Below are 10,814 nucleotides of genomic sequence, written 5' to 3' on the forward strand. Positions count from 1 at the left end.
TCCCTCTCTCTCCCTCTCCCTCTCCCTCTACACACACACACACACACCATTGCAATTTCTATAATTTTTATAATTTACCTGCCAACAACCATGAGAAGTAGGCCCTAGAAGTATCATTGTTTCTATTTTATAGAGAAAGAGCCGAGACTCAGGGAAATTAAATGAATTGCCCAGTTAAAGTCAACCAGTTAGTAAACAAGAGAGAGAGGGTTTTGAATCCATTTTGTTTCCATTTTTTTTTTGCTAGCATAGTTAGTACAGAGCCTTGTGGAGCAAGCTGTTATGTGTTGATCTGGTGATCCAGATAGCCTTAATAAGACCATTGAAGGAAGATGGCTGAGACGGTGGGTGCTGGAGCCATGAGAGGCTAGAGCCATTGCCTGATTGAGAGTCTAATTGCTGTATGACTTAATGTTCACACCCCTCTTGGGCATCCCAGAGGAACTCGGTAGGCTGAGGGCCAAATTTTATTTTGACTCGAATCCTGCTGTTCAAGCCAACTGTTTCTGCATCTCATTTCTGTCATATCCTGTACATTAAAATACCATTAATTCAAACCTTTTGTTTCTAAGAACAACTGGGCCACCACATGGCAGTCAAAAACACACACATACACACAGCATACCACTACCGGAGTCCACTTAAACCCATTGTAATCGCACATGCCTTTCTTGGTGTCTCCCCTTCCCTTTCCAGTCAATGCCGGGTGGTCAGCTAATGTCTGGACTGGGCAGGAGTTTCCCTTCCCCTGAAGTTCTGTGGGGGGAACCCTGGGGTTGTCAGTTCAGTGCAGAATATTCTCCTGGCTAGAGTATTGGAAAGAAGTGTGTGTGGGGGGATTCCCATGTGAGTCCCCCCTGCCCCCTTGTAAAGTCATCAAGGGGATTTGGATAAGCTGCAGTGAAGTAGATTAACCCCTGTCTTTGTCAAAGGAGAAGCGATTTGTTGTGCCTTGGGTTGGCCCTGCTCTGGTGACTTGAAACCCCTCACACACAGATGTCCTTAGCCAGCTGGGGCTGCTGCTTGCTGTTAACTGGAGCAGAGAGTAGGAGGTGGTTTAAAGCTAGGCTTGTGTTCATTAGACCCATGAAAACATGAGGTTGGGGGCCCTGCCAGGGTTGATAGAGAGAGAACTGGACCAAGGACAAGGGTGATCTGCAGATCTCCACTCCTCTCCACTTCTGAGAGCCTCAGATCAGAGAGACTATACCTAAAAGATTAAGAAGCTTAGTGCTGAGCAAGGTAACTGGCAGAAACTTCCTGCAGGCTGCAATACAGTCTGTGCTAGGTTCTGGGGAGATGTGCCCATTCTATGGGCCTCAAGGCAGAAGGAGAGAACAAGATGCCAAAGGCAGCCCAGGATCCGCCCCACCCTGGTTTGTTCCCTGCCAGCTGGGGGAAGGCATCAACTCCAGCCATGTGCAGCAGGGAGGCCTAAACTTGGATAGCTTTGGATGGGAAGAAAGGGGGTTTCAAAGGCAAGGGGGCCTCTGTGGAAGAAGCTAGTCTGCTTCAGGTGTCCTCCTTCCCTTGATGGGTCCAGGTCCAGAGGAGCAGCCAAGTATGGCTGCCTGTGTCAGCAGCTATGGATGAGAGGCCACAAGAAGGGGCTCATGATGATCTAGTCCCTTTCCTAATCTCAGGGATTACCCTTAGGAGAGAGAGCATGGCTACCACAGCCAAGCACAGCTGAGTTTCTGTGTATTAGCCTCCCTTCCCAGTTCAACAACTTAATCTGTAGGAAGTGGGATAGATACTCTTGGGCACACTCTCACCCAGTAGACCCTGGGGCCAGGTGCCATCAAAGATTGATTCTGGGAGAGTGCTGGAGCTAGCTTAAATCAGCTCCTGGAGACCTGGCTGTTAAATTTTCAGTGTAAGCATTTGTACTTTGGAAATCTCTGAATGCTTCAAATCAGAACTTGATTTATTGTTTTCTTGATTCTCTAGACTTAAGAAAGTGATGGAGAAAATGTAATGATGCTTATTAAACTTAAAAGTGTGTCACCTGTACATTTTTTTGAGAGCTGGTTGTTAAACATTCACCAGCATACTCCTGGCTGATATTCCCATGTGAATGTGACCACCTGGGATATGTCCCTGACTTGATCCTGTTAATTGCAGACATTCAAACATTAGTGCAATTTCTCCCTATAGATTTATTTTCTCCAGAAAATACACAGAATGGATCATCAGCTCCCTGAAATTTTAATCCCATGAGTAGAAATTCCAGTGAAATAGACATACAATCTCACAAAAAAAGGAAATAGAGCAATAGGCAACCCAAACCACTGAGAATTCAGCAGTTCCCCAAGGTATCCTCAAAGGCACCCTAGTCTGCTGCTTATGAAAAGCACCCTGAGGATTTAACAAATGCTCTGACTCTCCTAGAATCCATCAGCTTGTCTTCACTGACCACAGACCATCTGATAACTCCCTCAGTGGTGATGAATGGGAACAGCTGGCCCTACCTCTCTGCTCATTCCCCACCATGCTTGTGCCCGCACTTCTGCACTGCTAGGCCTCTGTCATGGAGGGTGTGGAGAGACCCCTGTCTCTAAGCTCCCTCACTGTGTCAATATACAGTTCATTTCTATTTGACTTTGGAAGGTTCTACTAGATGATGTTTTTACAAATAGGCATATGGTCCCCATCAAGCCATTTTAAAGCTGGACTTTGTTGTTGTTTTACATCCATCATTCTGGAAGAGGACCAATGACATCATGAGGGTGATGTTTTACTTGTGCATGAATTGGATATAAGTGGGGCAGAGCTGTGCAAAGTTGTCAGCTTCACTCTCTCCTTTAGAGCCATTGAAGTCTGAAGACAAAGGTCAAGAAGACTGATGATGATGCAGTGTGGTGACCCTGCAGGGTGCAGTGAGTGACCTAGGTTTTTCTAAATTAAGGTCTGCTGGACCCCTGAGTATATGCTGGCTTTGTGGTATGGAAGAGTTGTGCGAGGGCATGTTGTATGGCTGTGGGATCCAGTCTGGTATTAAAAGTTTGTTATTGGATAATTCACAAAGTGAATAGCGCAATATGGATAACTGAATTAACTAATAATAACAATATGCCAGGATACATATTGAGCTGAGTCATCAGTAGTAGAGAAGGGCTCCTTTGAGTTATCATCTATACTCTCCTCTCCATCCCCTTTGTGATCAATAGCACATGTTTTCAAGATGGTTGATCAATGACCAGAATTAGAGATCATGAATCAACCTGGTTTTGGGTTGGGGTTCAGTTTGAGGCCATGGGAACCCAGCGGATGGTCTATCTCTTGTATAGAGTTTTCTAATTTATAAGGCAGCTTTGCCTCTCTTACCTGGCAGTGAGGTGGCACAGTGCATAGAGTATTGGACTCGGAGTCAGGAAGACATGAATTCATATCCTGTCTCAGACATTCACTACTTTTATGACCTTGGGCAAGTCACTTTGTCTCAGTTACCTTATCTATAAAATGAGGATAATAATAGCACCTACCTCACAAGGCTGTAGTGAGGATAAAATTAGATAGCACATGTAAAAGATCTTGTAAACTTTAAAGTAATATAATGCTTTTTGCTGCCCTTACTGTGTTGGCTATCAGGTGATGGATTTTTTTTAATTTTTATTTTTTTGTCTACAGAAATTCACAAAATGCTGTCCTAAAGTATGGATGACATTGTAACCTGGACAAGTGGAGGGAGATATCCCTACTGCTTAACTCATATCTCTTTAAATATTGAAGAAATCTTATTTCTGTATCATGCCATTTATCACCATTGTGTTTCTCTGGCTAGGAGATAAGCCCTGCTGATGGTGGGGGCTGCATCTTCTTCTGTCTTCTGCTAGCAGAGCAAAGGATTGGGCACACACAGGGGTGCTTAATAAATGCTTATTGATTTATATTGATTTTATATAGATTTTAGCATTGGGGCTTAGAATGTAGTGTAGTGGAGAGATTACTGTTGATCTTGGAGTCAGGAGACTTTGGTCTGAATCCTGCCTCTGATAGATACTAACTGATTTAACTACAGGCACCTTATTACAGTTTTATGAGTCTTAGTTTGTCATCTGTAAAATGGGGATAATGATATTTTTACTCTCTACCATATGGGGTTCCTGGTAAGAAAGCATGTTGTGAACTTTTAATAAACTGTCAAAATAGTAGTTACTATTATGAGTCTCTAGGCAAAGATCTGGGCAGCTAGGTGGTACAGTGGATAGAACAGCAGACTTGGAGTCAGGAAGACTCATCTTTGTGAATTCAGATGCAGCTCTGTGACCCTGGGCAAGTCATTTAACCCTACTGGCCTCAGTTTTTTTTATCTGTAAAATGAGCTGGAGAAGGAAATGGCAAACAACTCCACCATCTTTGCCAAGAAAACCCCAAATAGGGTCACAAAAAGTCAGACTTGATTGAAAACAACTGGCCAACAATAAATGGCAATGATCTGGCAGTTAGTTTTTATATCTTTGGAAACTGGCCTCTCCTCTCCTCTCTGTCCTCTTTAAAGCACCCCCCCATGTACTCCCCAACAGTCCCTTAGCCCTACAGGACCCATCACACACACACACTACTGGCACCTGCTTCAGTCTGGCATGCAGCTGTAGCATTGAGTATGGTAGGGCCAGATGTTGGCCATGGTTCCCCTGACAGTTGCTGGGCTAGGCTTTGGGGCGGGGGGTTGGTGATGTGGAGAATAATCTTCTTTCATTCCGTCATCTCTGTGCCTGAGCCAGGGTCCTGTTTTTCCCCTCATTTCCTTACCCCTCCCCTCCCTGATCTTCTCACCCTCCCCTCCCCTCCTCCATCTCCTTCCCCCTCCCCTTATTCTCCCCTCTCCTTCTCCTCCTTTCTCCCCCTCCCCTCCCCCTCCCCTCCCCCTCCTTATTTCCTTCCCTTCCCCTCCTTTCTCCTCCTCCCCTCCCCCTTCTCTCTCCCTCCTCTCCCATCTCCTCCCCCCACCTCATTTCCCTCCCTGGGCTGCCATGCTAACTATTCTGCTGTTGTCTCCTCTTCTGCCCAGCATGGTGGGCAGCACAGGCTTTAACTCAACAAGGCAGAGGCAGGCCACCTGCCGAACTGGCTGTCAGCTTGGCCCGGGCTACAATGGTGTCTGTGTGTGCTGGATTTTCTTGGGCGGGAGAAGGGTGCCCAGTGCTGAGTTCCCCTTTATTCTTGGGGATGTCCTGCACAATGTTTGCTCACACAAGCTCTCTCCCATGGCTGTTCCCTGGGGGCAGTGCCCTTCTGTGTAGTGATCTTCTCATTGGGAAAGACTGCTGAATTTGGAGAAAGAAGACATTGGTTCACGACCTGACTGGGCTCAATATCAGTCTCATAACCTTAAACAAATTGCTTTGCCTCTTGAGACCTCAGTTTCCTTATCTGTATATGACTCATAGCTCAGTATCCTGAGCTCTGGGTTTACCCAGGCCATGCTCAGTCTTGGGAGATGCCACATTTTCACTTCTGATCTGTCACTGCTCCTATAGCTCCAGAGCCACAGATCTTGACCCTGGGTCCAAGACTTCTTGCTTGCTATTCCTCCTAAACACAGGGGTGGGGGGGTGGGGTTCAGAGACTACTATCACCTGACCACGTGGGGCTTTGTGGTTTTGCACCTGCAAGGTGTCTCTGTGGCTGCCTCTCTATAGTTGGGTCCAGGAGCACCCATCATTGCTCTATTAATTCTCAAGCTTCTGCCTTCTGTAGGTGGGGGGAGGGAAGGGGAGTGGTCACTCTCTAAGGAGTTGTGCCAACATTTTGTTCTCTGATCTCTAATTGTTGCTCAGCTCTCTCTGGATCTTCCCAAGAGGTGGAAAACTGGCTTTTGTAGTCCTTATACAATGATATGGCGCTGCTCCATGAGAGCTTGGGCCACCTGAGTCAGCCTCAGATGCATCCTCAATGCAGGGTGGATGATGGATAAGTATAGGAAGGAATGGAAGCTTCTCTGAGCTGAGGTCACTGGACAGGACGTCTCAAAGGTCTTCTTTAATTCTAAATCTATGCTAAGCTCTCAGTCCCAGAAGATGTCTTCGGCTCTCCCAGTGAGGTGCCAGTGGGCTTACTCCCACACTTCACAGCATGATACACTTGAAGTCTAAACAGTCTCAACTCACAGTCAGGCAAGAATTACTGAGCATTTACTAGGTGCTAGGCACCGTGCTAAACTCTGGGGACTTGAAGAAAGGCAAAAACAGAGTGCCTGCCCACAGGAAGCTCACATTCTAATGCAGGAGACAACATGTACAAAAAAAGTACATACCAAATGTACAGTGAAAAGTTAGAAGATGTTAACAAAGAGAAAGCACTATTGTTGGAGTGTTGGGGAGCGGGGAAGGCCTCCTCTAGAAAGTGGGATTGGAAAGTTGGTCTGGAAGAAAGTCAGGAGGGAGAACATTCTCAAAACTCCATCAGACTTCCCTGGCTTACCTTCTCCCTATAAAATAGGAATAATATTATTCTCCCTTCCTTAACCCTTACCCATGCAGCTAGATGGAATAGTGGATAGGGGAGTCAGGAGGACCTGAATTCAAATGTGACCTCAGACATTTACTAGTTGTGTGACCCTGGGCAATTAATCCTGTTTGCCTCAATTTCTTCACTTGCAAAGTGGTAACAGCCAAAGGAGGGAGTTTTCATATTTTGCTGGACAGTTGACAACTAGCCCTGTTCCTGTCCCTGCTCCTGCAAGTGATTGGAGCCCTGGACCCAGGAGTCAGGGTGGAGCCCTGGGTTCTTGTCCCAGATGTGAAACTTAGCAGTTTATCCCCCCCTTTGGGGGGGGGGGTGGAGAGAGGAAGGGGAGGTGGGCACAAATGCTGATATCTCTCTTGTCCTCAGTTTCCTCATTGCTAAAATGGGCACGAGGGAAGCACTTTGCAAACTCACCTCCTTCCCCTTCCTTGCTTGTTTTGCTATCCATCTGGGAGTGGGACAGGGGTTAGTCCATGATGCTTACACCTGAGCTCACAGCATAGCCAAGCCAGTCTCCAGGAAAACTGGAAAGGATCTAAATGAATTAAGGCATCTGGGCTCTCTGGAGGGAGGGTGGGAGTTGTCTCTGATAATTCTGTTAAGATCTTCCTCCATTGGGCTGGTCCCTGTTAGACCTGAGAACTCTGAGCCTTGCTCCACCCAGAGAGAAAAAACCACAGAAGGAATAAAGAAGTGTCCCTATTGGCTTATAGAGTCTGAGTTTATTCAAATGTTTAATTTTGAAAAGAAACAGCAGCAGACTGTCTGGTCGATGTTGGCAAAGATCGCTGCCGGTACCTTTACAGAACAGATGTGGTTAGTTTCTCAGATGATTAAGTGTGGACTATGTTTCCCCTCCAGGGACAGTGGCTGCAGAATAAATTTGCAGGTTGGGTTTGGAGCAATCCACAGACCTTTTTCTGGCCCTTTTTACAACACTTAATAATCATAATCATAATAGAAATAATAGCTCACATTCGTATGGTGCTTTAAGATTTACAAAGTGTTTTTCTTGCAGCACCTCAGTAAGTTATCCCATTTTACAGATGACTAAATTGAGGCCAAGGACAGCTAGGTGGTGCAGTAGATAGAACACTGGTCCTGGAAACAGGCGATTTCAGGCATTTACTAGCTGTGTCACCCTGGGTAAGGTTTGCCTGAGTTTCCTCATCTGTAAAATGAGCTGAAGAAAGAAATGGCAAACGATTCCAAGTATCTCTGCCTAGAAAACCCCCAATGGGGGTTATGAAGAGTCTGAAATGACTGAACGACAACAAAATGGAGGCCAGGCGAAATGACTTGGTCAGAGTCACACAGCTACTAATGATCAGAGCTGGGATATGAACTCAGGTCTTGATGCAAGATTCAGTCCTCTTCCCACTAGTTCCTGCTACTTTCTAAAGTAATGATAACCAGTACTCAAGGGCAAGTATTATTTTGCTTGAGAGAATGAGGAAACTGAGGCTTGGAGAGGAGGAAGTAATTACAAAGCCAGTGACTCAAACTCAGACCTTTGTGACTCCAAGGCAGTAGATCCTCTTTCCATGACACCACCTAATAGGAAGGAGGTGGGGAGTGACAAAGAAGACAAAGGGTCCGGAACACCACTGATATTCTGAGAAATGGGGGATATTGAAGGAGCTTCTTTCCTCCTCCAAGACAAGCACTGAACCTCAACAAAAACTGACCAAGTGCCAGGAGGATACGAAGCTTGGGTAATAAGCCACTCCTTCAATAAAGGATCCTATAGTCTAGAAAGGGAAATGTACTGTTCCCTTCTCCTCCCACACAGGAATAATGCAAATAGAATCCTAATTGAATAAAGGAGACTTAGGCTAAATTCTCTGTGAAGTCTTGGGGAAGGGGAGTGGTTCTTTGCTGACTGAGGGGTGAAAATCTGAGTTGTTGAGTTGTTTTTCAGTCCTGTCTGACTCTTCAGGAACCCATTTGGGGTTTTCTTGACAAAGATACTGAAGTGGTTTGCTATTTCCTTCTCCAGCTCATTTTACAGATGAGGAAATTGAGGCAAACGGGGTTAAGTGACTTGCCCAGAGTAACACAGTCTGAGGCCAGATTTGAAATTAGGAAGGAGAATCTTCCTGACCTCAGGCCCAGCACTCTATCTACTGTACCACAGTTTCCTAAAAGAAGCAGCATTTGAGCTGAGTCTTAAAGGATGTAAAAGTTTTTATTAAAAAAAATTTTTTATAGGTATAGCTGGTGAAGGGTAGGGAGCCACTGAAGGAATTAGGGAGGAAGCATGGCATAGTGAATAGAGAGCTGTCTTCAAAGCCAGGAAAACCTAAGGTCAAGACCTACCTTTCTCTGACATATCCTGGCTGTGCGATTCTGTACAGGTCCCTTAATGTCTCAGTGCTGCAGACAGCTCTCTTAGACTACAAATTTTATTTTTTTTTTGGCTTTTTTTTTTTTTTTTGGAGGGCAATTACACACAGCTAGTTTTTATGTTAAATGTCTGAGGCTGGATTTGAACTCAGGTCCCCCTGACTCCAGGGCCAGTGCTCTATTCACTGCACCACCTAGCTGCTCCTCTTAGACTACAAATTACAGAGAAGGTGCCACCCTGCAATGACAGTGAGAATTTCCTCATCCAGGAGCTCCCTGTTTAACGCAATTAAAGGTCCAGTCTATACACAGCAGTGATTTACTTATTAAAATAACTTTGCGGTTTCCTGAAAGTGATTCAATGTGCTCACTTCCTCCCACTTCAATTCTGAGTCCAACTCACTGTTGATCTGGAGCTATAGACTGTATACACACTGATGAATAAACTTAGGTTATCTATCCAACTGGACATACTGATCAGGGTGGTGGAGATTCTTTATCCATTTGGTTTTTCTTATGTGGATAGTTTGGCCTAACTATGAATCTCTCCCAGGAGGCTCTTTGGTGGTATGTGGCTTATTGCCCTCAGCTTCCTGCAAACAGGCAGGTCTAGAGTACTTCACCAACCAATAAAAATCTGACTTTGACTTGGACCCTTCCTTGGATCGCCATGACAAAATTCTGAGTGTGATTAGGCTTTAAATAAGGGATCCTGAAGGAGTGGCAAAAATGGAAAAAATTTTACCTAAGAAACATATGGAGTAAAGAAGACGGACTATGCATGAGGAAAGATTGAGGGATAACTGTGGACAGTCTATGTGCTTCCCTGGTGTCCTCTCAATGTTAAGAGAGAGCTAGGAAGGCTGTCAGAATGCTGGCTGAGCTCTTTTTGGTCACCGTACAAAAGCTGCACAGAATGGGTGGATGTGGAGTGTTTGCAGTCTCTGGAGAGACCCACCCTGAAGAAATCATGTAGTAGCTCCTTCAAAGTATTTGTGTCATACTCCAGTCATCGCGACGATCATTTTGTCATTATTATTGCTATCATTAGGATAGGGATAGGGACAGGATCTGTTATTTGATTGATAGAGGTGACTTTCAAATGAGGACACTTCTCTTACCAGTGCAGGTGAGCGACTTCTTTGTGGCTTAAAGTCTTGGGGAAGGGGGTGGTTCTTTGCTGACTGAGGGGTGAAAATCTGAGCTGTCCTATTCTAGCCCTATTCTTTTCTTTTTTAATGGGGGGGGGGTTAGACTAGGGAGGAATGAATAGCAGTGGCCTGACTGTCCCAAGAGAATCGCCAGTCAGGCTTCCTCCTTGAGAATGTGGGCAGCCTACTCTGTGTCCAGCCCTGCCAAGCACTCCAGAATGCAGCATTCAGAGTTAAAGCAGGGCATATGGAAGGCCTTAATGGGGAGGCTGTGGATGGGTGAGGCAGTGACTTAGGCATGATCCTGGGGTAGAAAAAGCTTAAAAAGGAGGGATGGTGTTTTTGACTTCCCCGACCCTTACAGGGATCTGAGGGGAGAGGAGGAGGGTCCTTGCCCTTTGTCTGTCTCTTTGCCCCCTTACTGCTGGGGTTGGAGACCTGGGCCTCTCTGGTGGTGGGAGGAGGAATGTGAACGAGGGTAGGCATCTGGGCTGTGTGCCAGCTCCGCAGCCCAGAGGGTGCCTGTGCCCAATCCTGGCAGCATTAACCCATGTGATGAAACTGAACAAAGGAGGGAGAATAGGGTTTGGGGGTCACTCAGGAATAGTTCAAGTAGCAGACAAATCTAGCACAACTGGGCCTGGGGGAATTGAGGATTGAATTACTGTGTGAACTGCTGGGCAGCCCTCGTGACTGTCTCTCTCCCAGAGTGCCTTTGGTCTTGGCTGGCTAATATTAGTCATCTAGAATTTCTCATGGTCACAGCTTGATTAAAATGAGATTTTATTCGACTTAGTAACCACACCAGAAGGCTTAAGAAAGTGGTTTGAGAGACTGCGCCAAACC

General features: G+C 45.8%; 1 protein-coding gene across 1 annotated transcript in view; it reads right to left on the reverse strand.

The window, feature by feature from the left end:
• Window positions 1-4,510, reverse strand: part of LOC138177415 (lipase maturation factor 1-like) — a 618,163-nt gene extending 613,653 nt beyond the window's left edge. The window contains exon 1 of the mRNA XM_069108612.1: window positions 4,505-4,510. The gene's annotated coding sequence lies outside the window, so the exon portion shown is untranslated. The remainder of the gene's footprint in view (window positions 1-4,504) is intronic.
• Between the last annotated feature and the right edge of the window lie 6,304 nt (window positions 4,511-10,814).

The sequence above is a fragment of the Petaurus breviceps genome, unplaced genomic scaffold (genome assembly GCF_028583685.1).
Source record: "Petaurus breviceps papuanus isolate PSGF00001 unplaced genomic scaffold, PetGlider_PUasm1.0 138, whole genome shotgun sequence".
Lineage (NCBI taxonomy): Eukaryota > Metazoa > Chordata > Mammalia > Diprotodontia > Petauridae > Petaurus > Petaurus breviceps.